The following is a 7,105-nucleotide window of genomic DNA, read 5'->3' as shown; positions in this document are numbered from 1 at the left end:
CATTAAACTGAAATGACGCAGCTTTAAGAATAACAACAGCAACATAGCTAGGGCTTACGAGCTCTCAGCTCAGTAAGCTTTATCAAAAAGGAAAGTTTTAAGTTTACTCTTAAATATGGGGACAGTGTCTGCCTCCCAAATAACACTTGGGAGTTGGTTCCACAAGAGAGGAGCTTGGTAGCTGAAGGCTCTGCCTCCCCTTCTATTTTTGGAGACTCTAGGAACGACAAGTAGCCCTCAGTTTCTGAGCGCAGTGATCTAGTTGGGTGATACGGTACAATGAGCTCTTTAAGATACGACGGGGCCAGACCAATAAGAGCTTAATAGGTAAGGAGAAGGATTTTAAAGTCTATTCTAGATTTTACAGGTAGCCAGTGCAGAGAAGCTAATACAGGAGATATATGTTCTCTTCGATTTGTTTTAGTTAGTACACGAGCTGCAGCATTTTGGACCAACTGGAGACTCTTAACAGACTTATTGGAGCAGCCTGATAATAAGGAGTTGCAGTAGTCCAGCCTAGAAGTAACAAATGCATGGACTAGTTTTTCTGCATCTTTCTGAGACATAATGTTCCTAATTTTTGCAATATTACGCAGGTGAAAATATGCAGTCCTTGTTGTTAGTTTGATGTGAGAATCGAAGGACATATCCTGATCAAAAATAACACCCAGATTCCTTACTGTGGTGCTGGAGGACAACACAACATCATCCAGAGTAACAATATATTTAGTTATTGAGTTTCGGAGGCCTTTGGGGCCAAGTACAATAACTTCAGTTTTATCTGAGTTTAACATCAGAAAATTGCAGGTCATCCAGCTTTTTATTTCCTTAATGCACATTTGAAGTTTATCTACCTGATGGGTTTCATCTGGTTTGATCGATAAATATAATTGTGTATCATCAGCATAACAATGAAAATTCACGGAGATCAGATGCTCTAGTCTGTGTAGCAGGATGTGATGGTCAATAGTGTCGAAGGCAGCACTAAGATCTATTAAGACAAGCACAGAGACAAGTCCTTTGTCTGAAGCTATTAGAAGGTCGTTGGTAATTTTTTACCAGTGCTGTCTCAGTGCTATGACTCGCTCTAAATCCTGACTGGAAGTCCTCAAGTAACTCATTATTATGTAAAAAGTCGCACAACTGATTGGCAACTAATTTGTCGAGGATCTTAGAGAGAAAGGGAAGGTTAGATATAGGTCTATAGTTGGCTAGTACCTCAGGATCAAGACTGGGCTTTTTAAGAAGAGGTTTAATTACAGCTACTTTAAAAGACTGTGGTACATAACCTGCTAATAAAGACATGTTAATCATATCTAATACAGGAGTGTCAACTAAAGGTAACACTTCTTTGAGTAACCTAGTTGGAATAGAGTCTAGCAGACAAGTAGAAGGCTTTGATGCTGAAATAGTAGAGTTTAATTTGTTAAGGTCGACCGGAGAAAAGCAGTCCAAGAAAATATCAGGTCGTACAGTTTCTAAGGTTCCTGGGTTTGATGAAAGATTGGTGCCAAGCGAGTTGATTTTGTCTCGAATAGTTATAATTTTGTCATTAAAGAAGGTCATGAAGTCGTTACTACTGAGGGTTATAGGAATACATGGCTAAATAGAGCTGTGGCTCTCTGTCAGCCGGGCTACAGTGCTGAAAAGAAATCTAGGATTGTTCTTATTCTCCTCTATTAAAGATGAGTAATAGGCAGCTCTGGCATTACGGAGGGCCTTCCTATATGTCTTTAGACTTTCATGCCAAGCTTAGTGAGATTCCTCCAATTTAGTAGAGCGCCATTTACTTTCTAATGTTCGCGATATTTGTTTTAGTTCACGGGTTTGTGAGTTATACCACGGAGCTAACTTCCTCTGTTTTATTTTCTTCTTTTTTAACGAAGCAACAGAGTCGAGTGTTTTTCTTAGTGAGCAAGCAACACTGTCAACAAAATGGTCAATTTCAGACAGACAAACATTAGTGCAGGACTCTTGAATATTAGGATAAGGCATTAAAGTAAATGCAGATGGAATCGCTTCCTTAAATTTAGTTACAGCACTATCAGATAAACATCTAGTGTAGAAACCTTTGCCCAGAGGTGAGTAGTCCTGTAATATGGAATCAAAAGTTATTAAATAATGGTCTGATAAAATAGGATTCTGTGAAAAGACTATTAAGTCATTGATTTCCACACCATAAGCCAGAACAAGGTCGAGGGTGTGATTGAAACAGTGAGTAGGTTTATGTACACACTGACTAAAACCAATCGAATCTAATAGAGAGATAAACGCGGTACTAAGGCTATTAATAACAACATCCACATGAATATTAAAATCTCCTACAATGATTACTTTATCAGTTTTAAGGACTAAATTTGATAGAAACTCTGAGAATTCAAATAGAAATTCAGAGTAGGGACCGGGAGCCCTGTACACTATAACAAGTATAATCGGCTGCACAGTTTTCCAGGTTGAATGTGAAAGACTAAGAACAAGACTTTCAAATGAATTATAATTTAGTTTAGGTTTAGGGTTTATTAATAGGCCTGAGTCATAAATAGCTGCAATGCCTCCTCCTCGACCACTGCCTCGAGGAATATGAGTATTAATATGACTGGGAGGAGTGGACTCATTTAGGCTAACATATTCTTCGGGATGCAGCCAGGTTTCAGTCAGACAGAGAACATCAATATGGTTATCTGATATCAGATCATTTATTATTACAGCTTTAGATGACAGAGATCTGATGTTTAAAAGACCACATTTAATTCTCTGATTTTGTTGCATTATCGCAGATTTGGTGTTGATTTGCATCAAGTTTTTCTGTATAGCTCCTCTTCTGTTCATTTTTGATTTAATTAATGTAGATGATCGTGGGGCACACAGCGTTTGTATAGGATACTGAGCTGTAAAGTGATCCACAGAGCTTGCGGAGAGTTGTGTAAGACTGCAGCTATGCTTGCTGTGTGCTTGCGGTAAGGGCAGCGCAGAGAGGTGAATTAAACTCTGACTCTGCATCCTGATCCCAACACTGGGTTTTTGTCAGGAGGTGGTGGAGGTGCAGGACTCCATAGTCAGGTCAATGTTTGCAGACAAAAGTCTTGATGTCACGGAGACTATGTCCATTATTTATACAGTCTATAATTACAAAAGATTAATATTTTACTGAACTCTAATTACAAATCTTGAAAAACTAAAAAATACATACACAAATATTATAAATACAGCTTTTTAATTTTGTATATATACTTTTGAGGGGAAATTAGTATATTGTCCCAAACTCATTTCACAACACCACATACTGAGAGGATTTATTTGGGATTTCACACTTGTCATCACACTTAAATGATTCTGATGTTGGTGAGCTTTTAATAATTCTTGGCATTGATTTCTGAGGCAGCTTTGAATCAAAGCTTAATGTTTTGAGGGAATAACAATTAATTTGTGGGGCTGAGTGGTGTCAGGAAACTCATTTTGCCCCACAGGAAAAAGGAAACATCTCTGCTACGTTCAACGGCAACCTACATTTTCCACTGGTGTATAATCCAATTAGCAGAGCAGCATTTATAGTGGGTCTAAGCACTTGGATAAATCTCTGTGTCTCACTCAGTGTAATGGATAATATAACATCCAATGGTACTGAAAATGACAATGCTGGTTAAAGAAATTTATAAATGCACCCTTTCTCTACAACACTTCCACAGTCATGTCAAACTGTTCATGCTTCCATATACTTAAAGTGAAATTCCAGTGGAAAAACATGCCAGGGTCTTTTTTAGGCAAATACACTCATCAAATAAGCCGTTGAGACAATTTTTTCATGCAACAAATATTAACGTAGATATCCCGGACAGTCGCTAACAGCCAAATGCAGCTAACACTGATTAGCATGGGGCAGCACGGTGAATGCATTTAAACGGCTTTTTTTAACCACTAGCACTGCTCATGATAACACCAAACCTCTGCAGTAGCATGATAAGAGTCCTTACACATTAACCGAAACATCAATGGGCTCCTTCCTTTCGTATTGCATTTGATAACTGACTTGAATGGACTTTACTATGAGAGGAGCTGCTACCGGGGCCAGTTGGCAAGTCTTTCAAAACACTCTTTTAATAAACTCTGGGTACACTAACTACGTTGTTTGTGCTTCAGTTAATGTGTAAGGACTCTTATCATGCTACTGCAGAGGTTTGGTGTAATTCAACTAAATCAAATCTGAATATGAGATACAAGTGCCATGTGTCAACTGAATGTGCATTTCATGATGTGGCTATATGCGCATTATTGTATACAAAATGTACAATAAACAGATGTGCCAGTTGAGGTGTGTACATCTGCTGCCTAACAAGTCTGTTATGTTATAGTTTCAAATTCATATATGAAGAGGTAAAATTTCAGCAACACTTGCAGTATACAGAACAGATTTAGCGTTAGACAGAGTTTTGTCAGCCTTAACATAATTGCATACTGCACGGGTCGAGATTTTGACAGTAACTGTGTAGTGTAACCCTACCCATATATTTCAACAAAGCTACCACCCTACTGTGTAGGGGCTGGAGGCTGGCCTGGGTAATCTTACATTAGTGGCTCAGGCTTCTCTGCTACCGTTCCAGATGTGACTGATTCTCTTTCCCACTAGAGCGATTTTATTATGCTGATGAGTGTTTCATCCTAATGGAAAAACCATTAGAGTAAATATATGCAAATAAAGTGCTTCATTCTTTCAACTCTGTTTGTGGCCCAAGGGTTAGATAAAGAGCTTTAATGTTTTCATAGAATGACAATTACTTCACAGAATCTCAGGGGCCACTGTCCTCACAAAGGTGCTTCCAACAAACACAGACTTATAGAATTTACCTTCACTTTCATCTGTATTCTTTCTTATCTGAGGTCAGCTTTGTGGCAAAATCAGTACTTCAATTATTTAACACAATTCTGATAATACACGTTGGATAGACGTAGTGTATGGCATAATATCACTGATTTAGTATTTCATTTATTCTATTTCAATTTTTACTTATGCTACCTATGTAATGGAGCTATTTGAACAGAATTGATTCATATGCCATGTAGTAGCCATGTCTAAACCTAAACCAAAATATTATAATCCAAGCTGAGTCTAGCAAATCAAAGGAAAAGTAAAAATACAAATGTGCGATGCATAACAATAATTAGGGCTGTCATTTCCCATAAAGGTTAATAGGTATTAATGGAAAATCACAAATTTCCTTGAAAACATGCTAATTTATGCTTTTTGCACCAGCTGCTCCCATCTGCTAGTAGCCTAAAGGGCCCTTCATTTCACACTCAAACTCTTCTTAACTTGTACCCAATACAGCTGTTTTTTGTTGTATAACGTGAGAGTAAGGTGAAAAGTGGTTAGACTATATCCACTTTCGGGTGAATTCTGAATCCTGAAGCCTAGTACAGTATCATATTACAATTTAACAGCAACATCCCTTTTCTCTCTTTGCCCACATGTCCTCCCTGTCTCTATGCTGTCACTTAATGGATTAAGGCAAATTTACTTTAAAATAAGTAAATAAATGTAAATAAAATAAATGTTTTTTGGGAACTTGAACAGCCAACCAATGAGTGATAAGGGTACACCAGTACACCTAATCTACAGTATATTCCTACAAATCTTTTCACTGGTTACAATGCAAATCTTTTTCTCCCAGGCCCTGAGGAACAGCAGTGGGCTTTGAGATGACTTTTGCATTGTGGCTGTTGCAGAAGACATGGCACTAGCCCAAATTTAAGCTATTGAGACCAATAAGAAAGGGGTGTATCATTAAATTATTTTGCAGCTGGTATGAGGTGTTAATTATAGATCCCTTTGCTGATTTGAATAATTTTTGTTTAGCAAATTCCGAAGATTTGTCATCACTAAGTAGTTCATTATTTTTTCATTAACAGACACAGTGGTGTGGTGGTTAGCACTGTCGCCTCACAGCAAGAGGGTTGCTGGGGCTGGGGCCCTTCTGTGTGGAGTTGGCATGTTCTCCCCATGTCTACATGGGTTTTCTCTGGATTCTCCGGCTTCCTCCCACAGTCCAAAGACGTGCATGTGTTAGACTAATTGATGACTCTAAATTGCCCGTAAGTGTGAGTGTGAATGGTTGTTTGTCTCTATTTGTCTCTATGTGCCCTGTGATAGACTGGCGTCCTGTCCAGGGTGTTACCCACCTCACGCCCGGTGTCAGCTGGGATCGGCTCCAGCCCCCCGCGACCCCGATAGGGACAAGCGGTTGAAGATGGATGGAGAACGCCATTTAATCCACTATATCTTTACATCGCAAATATTTGTTTGCTGACATATTAATGTTCTGAATTTTGAGTACAGCGCCTTCAATGACAAAATACATAGACCGTAGACCTATACAAGTGCTATTTATGAGGTGATTAGCTCAGCACCTACTTACTGGATATCTAACAGTTACATCAAGATAGGCCCTTTTCCACAGAAAACATTTTGACACGCTACAGTAGGAAACGCACAGGTATAAAAAAATCTATCCAACTAATGAAGTTTCAGAGTCCTGGTATTGTTCATGCGGGCTCACTGTCACACTTACTAGGTCAAGTGAATGGTAGTGATGGGCAAATGAGGCTTTATGAGGCTTCATGAACCACTTTCTATATTTGCTGAGCCCACTAGATGGTATTCTTGGCTTAAAAAAAAGGCTGAATAAATGTTAATTCAGTGTGCTTTCAACCCTTTGTTGAGGAGAGAACCATAAAGTGGGCTCAGAAAATATATAAAATGCTTCATATAGTTTAATGAAGCTTAATTTGCCCATCACTACTAAATGGAACTGAACCAACGTCACTGTGAGAAGGAAAATGTCTGCTGTGAAAAAGGCTCATTCTACCTCTTCTGAATAAAGATAAACTAATACTGAATACTATACCTTTAACTGTCTGTATCCATCCCCACCTCACTGGCACTGTGTAATCAGTATGCAACGTTGCATGTTGCAATGTCATTGTAGATGGACCACTTCATCATCTCACTGTCTAAACATCACATCCATCTACCTGCATGATGTCTAAGGTGTCTCCAAAATCGAATAACAAGCAAACATTTACCTTGTGATGGTGAAATACAACAGCAAAT

The sequence above is a fragment of the Echiichthys vipera genome, assembly GCF_963691815.1.
Source record: "Echiichthys vipera genome assembly, chromosome: 8".
In the NCBI taxonomy this organism is placed as follows: domain Eukaryota; kingdom Metazoa; phylum Chordata; class Actinopteri; order Perciformes; family Trachinidae; genus Echiichthys; species Echiichthys vipera.
Note: the sequence above shows the minus strand (reverse complement) of the source record.